The sequence below is a fragment of the Polyodon spathula genome, chromosome 18, assembly GCF_017654505.1.
Source record: "Polyodon spathula isolate WHYD16114869_AA chromosome 18, ASM1765450v1, whole genome shotgun sequence".
NCBI lineage: Eukaryota > Metazoa > Chordata > Actinopteri > Acipenseriformes > Polyodontidae > Polyodon > Polyodon spathula.
In genome coordinates, this window is record NC_054551.1 from 14084658 (window position 1) to 14101196 (window position 16539).

A 16539-nucleotide genomic window follows, 5' to 3' on the forward strand; every position below is an offset into this window, starting at 1 on the left:
GATGTCTTGAAGGCAAGCTAAGAGCCGGACCATGGCAGATGAGCTTCCAGGGTCAAGTTTTAGGTAGAGCAGGGTTTGTCAGCATAGGAGTGAAACATGAGGCTGTGTGGTTGGATGAGGTGACCCAAGGGAAGCATGTAAATATGGAAGAGAAGGGGCCCAAGAACAGATCCCTGGGGGACACCACAAGTAACTGGGTTTGCAATGCCACTGCGTCCAGCATGGAAAACAGACTGCATGCGTCCGGCTAGGTAAGAGGTCATCCAGGAGAGACAGGTTTCAGAGATTCCAACATACTTCTGAAGGCGGTCAAGTAGAATGCCATGATCTATGGTGTCAAAAGCAGCTGTTACAGCATCAGAATCAGCATTGAGCAGATCATTCACAATACGGAGCAGAGCAGTTTCAGTAAACCAGACTAGAGATTCAAGCAGATTGTTGTCCATGAGATGTTTCATTAGCTGACTGGCTACAGCCCTTTCGAGAGTCTTTGAGAGGAAAGGGAGATTGCAGATGGGACAGAAATTAGATAAGTCAGCCGGGTCAAGGGAGGGTTTTTTGAGTACCGACGTAACTTGAGTTAGCTTAAGGGCAGCAGGAAACAAGTCCAGGGACAGGGTGAGAGTGTTCATAATGGAGGGAGCAAGATCAGAAGCACAGAAACAGACAAGGTTAGTCAGCCAGGGTTCCAGGGGGCATATGGGAGTAGTTGATTTCAACAGTAAGCCGGAAACATCAGAAATGGAGAGAGGAGAGAAGGAGGAGAGGGCAGGAAGGGCAAGGTAGTCAAGTAGTAAACTGGGTTTGTGGTGGGAGAGCGTAGAATTTTGTTCATAAAGAAAGTGGAGAAATCATGACAGGTAAGAGAGGAGGATGGACAGGAGTTGAGTGGGACTGTGTGAGTGGGAGAAGTCGAGTGAATCATGATTGTGTTTCTGATTGGAGAAAAGAACATGGATTATTTTCTTAATAATCAATAATATCAAATACTAACCAACCATTAATGAAAAACAAATTGGTTTGTTTGCTTCCTTGAAAAAGGCTCACATTATTTGCATTATGAGTCAGTTAACCAAAGGGTACACTGCAGTAGTTTCATTTGCATCCATCTATATCTTGGAAAGCATTCTTTATACAGGCTTCTCCAGAGGCTCAATGTCAGGGCTACTAACATAGGGCCAGTTATTGAAAAATGTTGTTGATTTATTAAACTTTTATGCAACTTTGCTTGCGAAGTGAGACAGTTACTCAAAGTTTTCAGAAGCATAGGTTGGGCAACTTTACTTTTATAATACTATTATAATAATAGCTGATAATGTCTATGTGGCAGAGCAAAGCTCTGCCCTTTTTAAATTGGCAGGGGTGGGGTTAATTTCCCCTACCTGCCTGGTTTTATTATGTTCAGGTGGCTGGGGTTGATTAGTTGATTAGGTTAATTAACGGTCAATCAGCGCCCAGCCACCTGACATAAAAGGAGGCCTCTGCTTCTCATTTGGGAGGAGAGAGCTGAGGAAGCAGGTTGGTGTTTGTGGATTTTGTGATTTGTGAATCGTGAATCCAGTGAAGGCATTGCCCAGCCTGGAAATTGTTATTTTGTAAGTTTTGTTTTTTTGTATTGCTTTATTTGTGTTTAAATCCCTTTATTTTGCCCTTGTGCACTTATAATAAAATCGTTATTTTGCAGTCTGTCTCTGGGCCTCTATCCACTTGCCAGCCTGCCACATATGGTGTTAAAAGTGGGATAGCACCACCTAGAGGCTCAGAGCAGTATATATATATATTTTTTTGAATTTTTGGGATAATTTTTTTATAAAAAACATGGGAAAGAAGAGCAGACAGCGGCAAAGGCAGGACAAGCAGCAGCTGAAGAAATGTAAGGTGCTGCAGCCACTGCTGGATGAACCGGCCAGCCTCTTCCCCTGGTGTTCCTGGTGCGGGAAGGAGGACCATCGTTGGCGGTCCTGCCCAGATGTGCCACCGGCAAACTGGTGTGGCTGGTGTGAGGAGGACGGCCACAACTGGGCAGGATGCCCCTACAACCAGGCCCAGGAAGAGGTGCAGTGTTCACCCCGGGCATCAGGGGCCACCCCACTACCTCCAGCACCACCACCTTCACCACCGTCCCAGGAGATCTGGGACTGGTTGATGCACCCTGAGGCAGACCTCGTCCACGATCTCCCCATAGTTATCAACACGCTGTGGCGTCGAGATGGGGAGAGGTGGGAACAGTGAGAGGAACAACACCACCCGGCGTCCTTCCCAGAGGTTGCCCTCATGGTGGTTAACTACCTAGCGGTAGACTTGGGAGATGCCCCGGTCACTCCAATAAAAAGGGGTGAGCCGCCTTCGCGAGAGCCAGAGAGGGGTGAGCCGCCGGCCAGAGAGCCAGACAGGGGGGAGCCGCCGTCCCGAGAGCCAGGACAGGGGGGAGCCGCCGTCCCGAGAGCCAGAGAGGGGTGAGGAGCTGCCGCCGCCCCCAGAGCCAGAGAGGGGTGAGGAGCTGCTGCCGTCCCCCAGAGCCAGAGAGGGGTGAGGAGCTGCCGCCGCCCCCAGAGCCAGAGAGGGGTGAGGAGCTGCCGCCGCCCCCAGAGCCAGAGAGGGGTGAGGAGCTGCCGCCGCCCCCAGAGCCAGAGAGGGGTGAGGAGCTGCCGTCGTCCCCAGAGCCAGAGAGGGAGGAGAATCTACCGTCGTCCCCAGAGCCAGAGAGGGAGGAAAATCTGCCGCCGCTCCCAGAGCCCGAGAGGGAGGAGCTATGGCCCAAGGATGCCTGCCTTGCACTGCCCAGGGATGCCATGCCCGCTCCGCTCAGGGATGATTCATTTGGATCGCTTGGGGTTGCCTGCTGCTCCGCATCGCTTGGGACTGCTTGTGTCTCCTTTTTGTTTTCTAGGGTTGCCGAGGGTCCGCCACTGTTGCTGCCTCCGCCACTAGAGGGAGCAGGGCCGCCATTGCCTCCTCCGCCACTAGAGGGAGCTGGGCCACCATCGCCGTACTACCTTGGAGATCCGGGACCCCCTCAACCAAAGGAGGCTTGGGGGCTCCGACATCAACCCCACCCACCACCACCCACCATAACAGCCCATCCAAGGGACATAATTGGACTCTTGGGGGGGAAGGGGGAAGTTGGCCGATTGTGGTCAGTGTACGTTGTACATGGGGGGAGGTGTGTGGCAGAGCAAAGCTCTGCTCTTTAGAAATTGGCAGGGATGGGGTTAATTTCCCCTACCTGCCTGGGTTTATTATGTTCAGGTGGCTGGGGTTGATTAGGTTAATTAACGATCAATCAGCGCCCAGCCACCTGACATAAAAGGAGGCCTCTGCTTCTCATTTGGGAGGAGAGAGCTGAGGAAGCAGGTTGGTGTTTGTGGTTTTTGTGATTTGTGACTCATGAATCCAGTGAAGGCATTGCCCAGCCTGGAAATTGTTATTTTGTAAGTTTAGTTTTTTTGTATTGCTTTATTTGTGTTTAAATCCCTTTATTTTGCCCTTGTGCACTTTATTTTTGTGTTTATTTATAATAAAATCGTTTTTTTTTTCTCTGGGCCTCTATCCATTCGCCAGCCTGCCACAGTCTAAGACAATGAAGAAAAATTGTTTGGAATGGGAAAAAACATAAACAGTGGCACTAAAGCAGTACAAAACGCCTTAAGAACTATACTGCACAATTAGTCACTGTGTATACATATTCAAAATAATTGTTATTGCAGGCAGTTTATAGTAGTTTAGAAATTGGGTCAGTGGCAGGGCAAAAGCCCTACATGTAAATAGTGTGTGTGAGTGTGGATGTTGGGAATATAGAGTTGGCAGGGAGGGGGTTAAAATCCTCCCTGCCATAAAACATGTGAGAATATGGCTGGAGCCTTAATTGAATGACTAATGGTTAATTAGGCTCCAGCCACATAGTATTTAAGGAGGAAACCATCCTTTGTTTGGCAGCTGGTGTTTGAGAGCAGTGCTGGTGAGTGTTTATATACTGTGTTAAGGAGAAAATGGTCAGCAAAGCCTGACAACTTAATTGTTTTTGTTTAACCTTTTATTTTAGCACTTTAACTGCATCTTTCTGGTCCCTGAGGTATCCTGTTATAGGGTCTAATAAAGTGTTGTCATGCAGCAGATATATATATATATATATATATATATATATATATATATATATATATATAAAAAAACTGAGTAGGTTACATGAGTTCAGAATTTTAAAAGATGCCCTCTTTTACAGATAGGTGGGGGGAGGGTGAATGCACTCATAGAAGGAATTTATTGGAATGTTTCTACATTATTAAAAGCTGTTGCTGGGTAGAACAGGAGTGTCACGTTGACTTTAGAGGAACAAATAGTAATAAAATAATACAATCCAAATATACCACTACAAGGTTGTTTGCACAGGCAGTTATCACTTTAAGGAGTGTTGTGCTGACAGCTCAGTCTGAGCTTGCTGTAGCCCACAGCACAGGACTCTGTCCACTTAAAGTTATTATTTTCTCAATTATATAACTAAACATATATTTGAATTGAATAATATTGTTTATGAGTTTTATTTCCCTACATTACTATATGAGGTTTCAAATATGTTTTAACACTTTAAAATGCTTCTGGACCAAGATAAACCTGCCTGGACAGGGCACTAAAATAAAGTACAAAATCATATGATTTATGCCTTTTAATATACAGAGGCTGAGTAACTGCATGGTGTACAGCTGTGGCCAAATGTTTTGCGTCACCCTATAGAATGAACACATTTTGTTTCATAAAGTCGAATGAAACCAGTTGAATAATGTTACATTAAAATATTTCATTCAGGAAAACTCATGCGATAGAGAACAATATTTATTTAAACAAATACAACATTATGCATCTTTTCATTACATCTTTGGTCTTGCCCTTCGAGGTACTCCTGCCCATAATTGAGTTTGATGATATTGGAGAGGCTAACTGCGGGACAGCCATGGGCAGGGAGGGAAGATATCTGCCCTGAAAAAACAGGTGGAGGCTGGAGAGGAGGGAACTAAAACAGGTAACAAATAGATTGAGGTAAAATATAAAGCCCTTTCTAGCTGATCATTGGGTGTGTCGTTTATGGAATGACAAATGCAATACTAGTAATTTGACTGGCGAATGTTCTGCAAATGGAGGTGCCTAATATGATTGACGTTTACGATTTTAATCTAATTTTAAAATCAGTTTCATGTCTGAACCACTGCTTTCCTAAATTTAATTTCATACTGCTTTGTAGTTTCTCATACACTTAAACTGATAACATTTTTAAAATGTTACATTGACCAGGAAGGGAAAAGGCATGGCAGCCACAGATTGGAGAGGTGGTTGCACTTGTTTACCAAGGGGTTATGTGTGACAGCATAAAAGGGGACAAAAATCGTAATCTGTTCCTTCGTACTGGTTTTGTGTGAATGAACCGAGAAGGACTGTGAGACACTGTAACCACTGTTTCAGTATTTTGTTTAGTTGACTTTGTGTAATTCATCTTGTTCATGAATCACTAGACGGCTAACACAATTCTGGAGCTGTCACCTTGGGCCAGCACTAGCTGGAGCAACACTGCAGTACTGTCACAAAATAAACTATCACCCACCACGAGCACTACTGCACGCACTGCGTACACGTGACCGTGTATGTGCATGTATTATTGTGGGACGGATATTATTGTTTATTTGGGACTGCAATCCCGTTGTTATTTACCCCATGCACTATGCATTGTTGTATATTGCCAGGAGAATACTGTTAGGTCACCAGGCCTGGAAATTATAAATAAAATCCTTTCCAAACCAGATACAATTCTCTTGTCTGCTTCATTCACAAACTGCATCACTCCTGCACCTGTATCCACTCAGCCACTTTGTCACAACGGTTTATAGGTTAAATGCATGATTATAACTTGTTAACCAATTTGGTACACCTGAATAAATGGGTCCTAAATGACAGCCTTGTGTAGGAGAGCTTTGGAAACAAACAAGTAAGAGAAGAGAGCAAGTAAAAAATAAAACAAAAAATATAACTCGAAGTCTGGGTCGAGTGTGTGGAAGATGGCTTGTGTAATGGCGGTTCTGTGTAGTGCAATACACACAATACATTCTGAAATGGGGTAAAAATCAATTGTTTTTTTTTTTGGTTTTGTATCAGGGAAATGGCTTAGCCGTCCTGACGTTAAACAGGAAAAAGGAAACAGTGAAGGTAGTACTCCAAAATGGAGTTAGGAGTTAGTTGTTTATTTTTCTGTACCTGAAAAAGGAACCCTATCCTGTAACAAAAATAAAAGCCCTGTTAATTTAACCTTAACTGCAAGACTCCAGTATCTTTATTTATTATGCCAGCATGGACACCCCATCACAGTTCACAGTTTTTTTTTTTTTTTTTTTTTTTTTTTTTAAATGATGTCTCAATCCTAAATTTCTAGATGATGCAAACTTTGAGCCATAGCTGTAGATTTGAAGACATTTCAAACTGTTTTAGTGCCCCATCTGGGCAGTTTTCCGATCCAACCATTTATTCTTGCTCTGTCTTAGGATGTTAAGATAAGATATTATGATGTGTAATATAGAGTTAAAGAAAAAACTCAGATACAAAAACGACCAATCCACTGGTGGAGGGGAGGTCCTGAAGCAGAAGAAAGGGGGTCCCAAACAATCCCCTGGAGGTTGATGCCAAATATTACTTTATATTACACTGCTTGAAATTAATGTTTCTGTGCACTAGCCACCATGGTTAATGGATGGAAAAATTCACCAGACATGTTACCAGCCCAGGATAATGTTTGTTGATAGTCACTAAAAATGCAGTTTTAACTTGTGCTGCAATGTGTGTTTTAACATATTAAATAAGGGAACAAAAAACTGCAAATCAATCAGTATGTACTAGCTCCTCTTCCATGACAGCACAATGTGTAAATCCACCTGACATCACTGACAGGAACTTTGCACCTTTATTTTCTCTTGCAGCTGCCTTGTTTCTATCACAGCAATGTAGTGCATAAATACGTTTGCTTGCTTGTAATTCCTGAAAGTACTTCCTTAGATTTAGCCATTTACTTTCGTCAACCCAAAAGAGAGAATCATTCCAAAATAACAAATCATTCTAAAAAGATATGCTATTTTATATGATCACACTCTGTAACTGAGGATCTGCTAACCATTAACTGTTTTTTTCATGCTTTAAAACAAGTGTCAGTTCAAGATAAATTTGATTCATAGTCACAGTAAATTCCAGCATTCACCATAAATACCAAATACAGGTTTACTTTATCTAACATGGCTGCATTATGGTTTACATGGTTGCTATAATCTAGTATTATTGGATCTCTGTTTTTTTCAACTGACCAGAATAATTGTAATAACCTAATTGAATTGTATTGTTGTTTTAACACTAGAACTGCCAGTTTTTTTAACCTAGACCCACCACGCAGGTCACTTTGACCCATACATTTTTAAACTGCTTTGTGATGAAAATGAAAGACATACTATCGGATACAACTGAAAAGGTTTATACATGAATATCATCTATCATTTGAGTCGCAGAAACACTTTATTTAAATGGAAAATTAAACATAAAAGGCTTTATTTTTAAAATGAGCACATATACAGGGCGACTACAAACAGTGAAAAAATATAGTAAAATACACATTTCAAAAGAAACGGGTATGTACATATACCCATGTACAGGTGTAAATAGGCATATACACACAAAACTATAAAACTGAAATCATTGTTTCTAATACTACATAAAATATAACACTACTTCCAGTTTGACTGCTGTATTGTCCTCTATGGAGGAGCGTACGCGTCTGCCAGCTGACTGTGCCTGCATCCAGGAGCTGTGTTGTAAACACACATGCAGTTCCATTGAACACTATTGCGTAAACTTGTGTAAACTGGTACAACAAACCTGTAAATCCAAAATGTTTTCTTTTCTAAAAGTAATATAAAAAAAGGATTTATAACATACATTTCATATTAGGCACATAAGTTGTTATCCTTCCTATCATTTCAGTTTGCTTGTATGCATCTGAGTGCAGCTTGCCATATTCCAATCAAAACGACTATTTCCAAGATTAAATCTTTCCTGCTGATATATTCCCAGTTGCATTTGTGGAACAAAACAAAGGATTGTTGTCTCCCAGGTACATTGAAAAATAAACAACTAGGCTTTCACTGAGTTTGCATCTTAACAAATCCACAATCATAGCAAACTCTGTCACGTAGTCAGTCTACAAACAAAGGATTGGAATAAAAAAAAAAAACACGAGTGCTAGGAGGGGCGTACCTTGTTTGCTGCATTTGCAAAAAAAAGAGAATATCTTACGTTATATTGAAAAAAAAGACACGTAATGTAATGCAGGGATCACATTGACCACGTGGCGATTCTAAGTAGAACTGTTTGTAACTTGATCATTTTTGAGATTCTGGCTATCAAACGCTGTCAGGATATTTAATTCATATACTTAGGAAAAGTCAGAAATGGACACACATACGATTTACAATGGAAGAGTAATTAACATGTATTGGGGGGCCGTTCAATTCAAAATTTCAACTTTCTGGGTATAACGTATATCAGAATGGGTATATGTCACAAAGACGGCTGGAGTGGGTGACTGGAGTGGGGGACGTCAGAACAGGAAAATAAACGACAGAGAGGTGGAGTACCAATCACTCACCCCTGGCTGAGTGATTGGTACTGCTCAGCATGTAATAGTTTATACAAGCAGAAAATAAAAGGTTGCAAAGACAAACAAGACACTGGAAATGGCACTCATCACCAAAAACAAAAAGACAAACAAAACGGACTATATAGACAAAACACGGTGAGATTCTATTTTTAACGATTATTATTACAATTACCTCCATCTCCAATCCCGTTCTCCACTCACCGAAAACACAACCCCGAGTGAGTGAAAACATGCTGCTTTTATGCAGCTGTACCGAGACTCGATTGCTAATCAATCATTCAACTGGAGTCATGGTACAACTGCACATGAATTAATAAAGTGCAATTCCCTGTGCTCACATATTATTACTTTTTACTTGCACACAAAGTGCTGTGCAATCCTTGTGCCTAAATACAAATATACAATTTAAACACTTGTGTTACACAGACCCGTTTATATCCCGTGTACCAATGACTATACACCAAAATTAACACACAACATACAACACAAAATACACACAGGGGTGGGCACTTTGCCACAGTATAACATATATCAGAATGGATATAGCATATAACAAAAAGGATACAGCATATATCAGAATTGGTATAACATATAAGAACATAAGAAAGTTTACAAATGAGACGAGGCCACTCGGCCCATCTTGCTCGTTTGGTTGTTAGAAGCTTATTGATCCCAGAATCTCATCAAGCAGCTTCTTGAAGGATCCCAGGGTGTCAGCTTCAACAACATTACTGGGGAGTTGATTCCAGACCTTTACGATGCTCTGTATAAAAAAAAGTGCCTCCTATTTTCTGTTCTGAATAGTCTTCTTTGTTCAAGACTGAACAGATTCAATTCTTTTAGCCTGTCTGCATATGACATGCCTTTTAAACCTGGAATAATTCTGGTCATTCTTCTTTGCACTCTTTCTAGAGCAGCAATATCTTTTTTATAGCGAGGTGACCAGAACTGAACACAATATTCAAGATGATGTCTTACTAGTGCATTGTACAGTTTTAACATTACTTCCCTTGATTTAAATTCAACACTTTTCACAATGTATCCGAGCATCTTGTTAGCCTTTTTTATAGCTTCCCCACATTGTCTAGATGAAGACATTTCTGAGTCAACAAAAACTCCTAGGTCTTTTTCATAGATTCCTTCTCCAATTTCAATATCTCCCATATGATATTTATAATGCACATTTTTATTTCTTGCGTGCAGTACCTTACACTTTTCTCTATTAAATGTCATTTGCCATGTGTCTGCCCAGTTCTGAATCTTGTCTAGATCATTTTGAATGACCTTTGCTGTTGCAAGTGTTTGCCACTCCTCCTATTTTTGTGTCGTCTGAGAATTTAACAAGTTTGTTTACTATACCAGAATCTAAATCATTAATGTAGATTAGGATTAGCAGAGGACCTAATACTGATCCCTGTGGTACACCACTGGTTACCACACTCCATTCTGAGGTTTTTCCTCTAATCAGTACTTTCTGTTTTCTACATGTTAACCACTCCCTAATCCATGTACATGTGTTTCCTTGAATCCCAACTGCGTTCAGTTTGAGAATTAATCTTTTGTGCAGGACTTTGTCAAAAGCTTTCTGGAAATCTAAATAAACCATGTCATATGCTTTGCAATTATCCATTATCGATGTTGCATCCTCAAAAAAAATCAAGCAAGTTAGTTAGACACGATCTCCCTTTCCTAAAACCATGTTGACTGTCTCCCAGGACACTGTTACCATATAGGTAATTTTCCATTTGGATCTTATTATAGTTTCCATAAGTTTGCATATAATAGAAGTCAGGCTTACTGGTCTGTAGTTACCTGGTTCAGTCTTGTTTCCTTTTTTGTGGATCGGTAGTACTGCTTCTCTTAAACAATCTTCTGTGGATATACAGCAAACTGGATACATCAAACTTTTTTGTTTTTTTAAGAATTGACACGTGACACAGCAACAAACACACGCACATTGTTTGTGATCGTCACTTCAAAGTTGTCTTCAGTAATGGCGGAGTCTGCGAAATCTGTAATTGATTTAGTAGACAAACCGGCAGGTGATAGGAACCTGTTAACAACTTTAGCAAATGTTTTAGAAAATGGGGGTCGCTGGATGCACAAAGTCATAAATGAAAATATGAAAGTAATTCATATTTGTATACATTAATGGATGCTTGAAACAGCCATACTGAAACTACTTTTTCGCATAAGTACCATAAGCCGATTCAGATCAAGTGTTGGAATATAAAAATACCACCAATACCTTAACAGCCCTTTTTAAAGTGTGGTAAAATGTATGATTTTAAAGAATATGATGTAATCCACGTGTGTATAAAATGATTTTACAAAAGAATACTTTGATGCACAACACATGTTTATGCATTTATGTAATTATTTCATTTTATTTTTCACTATTTTTATTTTCAGATGCAGAGTCTAACATGTCTTTAAGACAGATTTTAGCATTTGTTACAGGAGTAGATAAAGAGCCGCCTCTTGGTTTTCAACCACAGCTGTCTGTAGAGTTCCTACCTGAGAATAATGAAGGATATATCTCTAACTTTCCAGAAGCTAACACATGCTGCAATATTTTAAAGCTACCCATTTTGAAGTCCTTTGATCAATTTAAGAAGCAGATGGATTTTGCTATTCTCAACTCTCCAGGTTTTGGATGCCCATGAGGCAATCCTCCATACTATTACCAACTCCATGTGCAGTTGGACAGTTTAGGACAGTTAATGCTTTTTAACTCACATCTCAATGCATTGTGGTATATTTTACCTGTCTCTGGTACCTCATTACTTGTTTAAGAGAAGCAGTACTACACTTACCACAATGCAATGAGTTGTGAGTTAAAAAGCCTGAACTGTCCCACTGAACTTGGGGCCATATAGTGCCTTAAATATAAAACAGTTCAGTGCAAATGTTTGGGACAACCGCACTATTGTACACTTTTAATTTATCAATATGTGGTGGTTTAGTCTAAATGCAAGTTAATAAGTGTCTTCATTGATTTTAAAAGGCAGCCAGAAAGCAGTTGCATGTTTATAGAAAGGGTTGCCACTGTTCTCATGTCCTCATGAGCCACCGTAGAAATGTTTGTGCAGTAGTGGCCATTTGTTTGCAAACATGGAATAGTGTCAACAATGTAATTTGCACAAATTAAAAAGGAGGAAACTATCTTTGTTTATGAAAGATAAGTTTTCATAATTATAGGATGTGGGTATGCAAACTTTTGTTAACAAAAAGAAATGTAATGTGACTATTGACAAATTTGCTTATACACAAATGGTGATATTCATTTTAATACAATTTCTTTATAGATGTTCAATGTCAATCAGATTATTTACCCTTTATGCCATTGCAAACATTTGACCACGATTGCAGTTTAACAAAAACAACATGTGCACAGAAATGTATTGTTTTATTTTAAAAAATTGTTTTGCACTGTAAATTTAATTACATAAACAAATTGCTCATAGTCCAGCTTTTATTAGTTAAAAGGAGAAATTCTGAAGTAAAACTGGGAGAGTGGAATAGTAACTTGCTGTCTATGCTGCTTTTACATACCTGAGAGTTGTCAAATAGACATGATTAATAACATCGTGTAACAAACTTTTTTTTTGGTTCCTGGGTAGTAAGTGTTATTTTCTAATTGCTTATGCCTCAAAAGTATAGAACATGGCTATTATTCCCCACAGACTTTGCTTTTGTGACCAGGACAGTGATATTTTGAAATTGACCTATTTTCCAGAACATTCCAGAAAGATTCAGTGCTGAGTAAACGGAGTAACTTTCTAGAACTTTCCAGTAATATAAATAGTAGTATAAATACAGGGGCCTTAAGCCCACCAGTTCAGTTTAATTCCAGCTGCCTAAGTGGATACATATCTGCATTTTTCTCCCGAGATGGCATCAAGAGGCTGCAAGCATACGGCAGAAGCATTTTGCTATGTCTGCGGCCAATTTATCAAGACAAGAGCGAAAAAGTACTCGGTGGAAGCATCTGCTAAGATGTGTGAGGCCTACAAGGCATATTTCGGCATGCCTGTCTGGAATTGAGACAAACCCTAGGCACCTCATTTCACCTGCGAGCACTGCAAAAAAACTCTGGAAGGTAAGATGGACAATTGGTGCTTGGAATTTTATGTTATAAATTTGTTAACATTTTTAAAATTGTAAAAGTTTTTAATTTTAAAATGTTTTACAATTTTCAATGTTATTGAAAAAATATATCATATGGAAAATGTGAAGTTCGCTATCCCAAGAATTTGGCGGGAACCCACTCACCACTCAAGCAACTGTTACTTCTGCATAGTGGACCCTTCCAAAACGTTGGACTGGCAAGAATGCACCTGCTACCACGTATCCGGACCTTCCTTCATCCATTGCCCCGGTGCCACACTGCCATGAGCTCCCCGTACCCACTCCTCCAGAGAGAGAGCAGCAAGTCAGAGAGCGAGGAAGACGTTGTAAATCCAGATGACAATTTCAGAGGTGGAGCCGAGGAGAGAAACCCATACTACCCCAATCAAAAAGACCTCAACGACTTGATTAGAGATCTTGGTCTCACCAAGTCCAATGCCGAGCTTTTGACGTCTAGGCTCAAGCAGTGCAACTTGTTGGATGAAAGTGTGCAAGTCACAGATCAGAGGAAGAATCACCAACCTTTTTCCAGCTTCTTCACCCATCAAGATGGGCTCTGCTTCTGCCACAATGTGACCAGTCTGTTTGAGTCAATCGGAATCGCCTGTAACCAGAATGAGTGGCGCTTCATTGACAGCTCATGCAGGAGCCTCAAAGCCATGCTGCTCCATAATGGTAACAAGTACCCGTCTCTTCCCCTGGCTCACTCGTGCACCTCAAAAGAGGATTACAACAGCATCAAGACCTTGCTGGATGCCTTGAAGTATGACGAGTAAAGCTGGGAGGTCATAGGAGACTTCAAAATGGTGGCATTCCTGATAGGTCTCCAAGGCGGTTTTACCAAGTTTCCCAGCTATCTTTGCCTTTGGGACAGCAGGGACACCAAGACGCACTACCACAGGCGGGACTGGCCACAGCGGACAGAGTTCTCTGTGGGGAGGAACAACGTCAAGTGGGAGCCGCGGAAGGTGCTGATGCCACCACTGCACATCAAATTGCCTTCAAGTACCTTCAAGACTTCTTCCCTAAGCTGTCTGAGGTAAAGGTCAAAGCCAGTGTCTGTCAGCCCACAGATGAAGATCCTGGAGTGCAATGAATTCCCCAAGAAGCTCACTAGTAAGGAGAAAGCGGCTTGGAACAGCTTTGTCGCAGTGGTTCGGGGCTTCCTGGGCAATCACAAGGCCGAAAACTATGTGGAGCTGGTTGAGACTCTGGTGAAGAACTACGGCACAATGGGCTGTAGGATGTCCCTCAAAGTCCATATCCTTGATGCTCATCTTGATAAATTCAAGGAGAACATGGGAGCGTACTTGGAGGAGCAAGGCGAGTGCTTCCACCAGAATATACTGGACTTTGAACGCCACTACCAAGGACAGTATAACGAGAACATGATGGGAGACTACATTTGGGGGCTGATTCGTGAAAGCGATTTACAGTATAATCGTAAATCTCGAAAAACTACTCACTTCTAAATCTTTTGTAGTCATTTTTGTATTACTTTAGCATAAATACATGTTAATTTGGATTCGTTATTTTCTCATTGGAAATAGGTACATTTCAAAATATCACTGTCCTGGTTACAAAAGCAAAGTTTGTGGGGAATAATAGCCATTTTCTATACTTTTGAGGCATAAGCAATTAGAAAATAACACTTACTACCCAGGAACAAAAATTGTGTTACATAGTGTAATAATTTAGAAGGGGAAGGCAAATGGCAAATATCAATTCTCCCAGGGAAAGATAGGAGTACAGTGGTGTAAAGAAAAAAGATTAAGCTGACAAATGGTTTATGATTCAAAAACACTTTATATACAAGAAAGGTATACCTCCAATACAATCATATAAGCACGAGATTTAAACTGACTTCGGACAAGGCCTCAGTACAGCTCAGTGCATATGTTTGTATCAGAAAGCACAGATATCCATGGAGTCAATTTGAAAGAGATGAAGAGTGACAACACTTCACCATTTTGGGTATTTATACCTTTGTAAACAACTGTTGACTCCACTCCCATTTGTCTTATTTCTGTCCAATGATAGAAGTTTCACCTCTATCATTGCACCTTCCCTCTGTGGGGGAAAGGGGGGGGGGGGCGCCCTACCTAGCAGGGCGCATCCATCTTGTCTTGCAGTTCCCCTTCCCCATCTCGCACTATCTCTGCTAATCTCCTGCCTTTTGGCATTTAGCTCAGACACCCATCTGTGACTTTGTCGTGTTAGGCTATGCAAAACTGCACGTAGCTGGTTTTGCCAAATGGTAAATGAAAAAACTCAAAACTTACAATACTATATATTGTAAACGATCCTTTCACTTTTCACGTTCGTTGCCCCTTTCAAAGTAGACCCAGGACACAGAAATGGAATTGATTTAAGTGCTGACGCACACTTTTAATAAACACCAATCAAATAAATTAAACAAAACAAACAAACACCTAGCTCCTTCTTGGAGCACTAACTATACAGTCTGGAACCTAACTCAACCAGGACAGCTAAGCTGTTTACCTGTAACCCAAACACAACTCACAAGGTTTAACACAGCACTTTACCTTGACTGCTTGGAAGCGGACCACACCTTCTGCCTCCCTACGCACAGCAGCCTGGAACAGACTGGCTGCCTCTCTTAAATACCCTGCACCTGGCTCTAATTTACAACTACCATCAGGTGCAGGGGATTACTAAACAATTAAACCATTACACAATTAAACCCCATAATACCCAAATGTGCATTCTCACAAGGTTTTTAGCAGGGAAGGATTTTAACCCCCTCCCTGGTACCTTACAATATACAGTGGCTTGAGAAAGTATTGACCCCCCCCCCTCCTTGGCATTTTTCCTATTTTGTTGCCTTACAACCTGGAATTAAATTGGATTTTTATTTGGATTTCATGTAATGGACCTTGTGACGGAAAGATGAGTTCTGGTGATGAATCTTCCTCCCAACCTGTGAGGGCGCTAAAGAACGGGAGGAGAAGCATCTGGAAGGGCTGGCCTGACAGTTCATTTCCGGGTCAGGGAAGTGGGTCAGCCTGGATGGAAGCGCGACTCTGTTGTAAGACCGTATTGATTTGAGAGATAAACGAGAGGCAGCTGCAAGTAATAAGGCAGCTGCAACCGTTTATCTCGATATCATGCGGGATTACATATAGGGGCCAGGGTAACGCTGGTCTTTTCCTTCGTTTGGGTTAAACGCTTGGAGAGAGAAGGATCGAGAGAGGAGCTCTCGTTGTAAAGAGGAATTGCGTGTTGTGTTTGTTTTGTAATTGTCTGCGTTTTGTACCACCAGACAGTTAACTCACCTATCCGGAGCTGTCGACCAGGGTCAGCACAATCCGGATCACCACTGCACGGAACCGTCACGAAATACAGTGTCTTCACCCACCACAAGCACGTCTGCACTCGCCCAGGACTGGTGACCGTGTGTTCGTTTTGTTCGGGACTGTGTCTGTGTTATTGCTATCCCCGTGCTTTACACATTGTTGTGTATAGCCAGGGATTTATTATTTAACGGTCACCAGACCTGGATTATAAATAAAAGCACCTTTTCACTGGAAACTGTTGTCTGCCTGTCACTCCTGCATCGCATCACCGTTATACCTGTTCCCCTCCACTAGCCACTTTGCCACAGACCTACACAAAATAATCCAAATTGGTGAAGTGAAATGAAAAAAATAACTTCTAAAAAAATAAATAACAGAAAAGTGGTGCATGCATATGTATTCACCCCCTTTGCT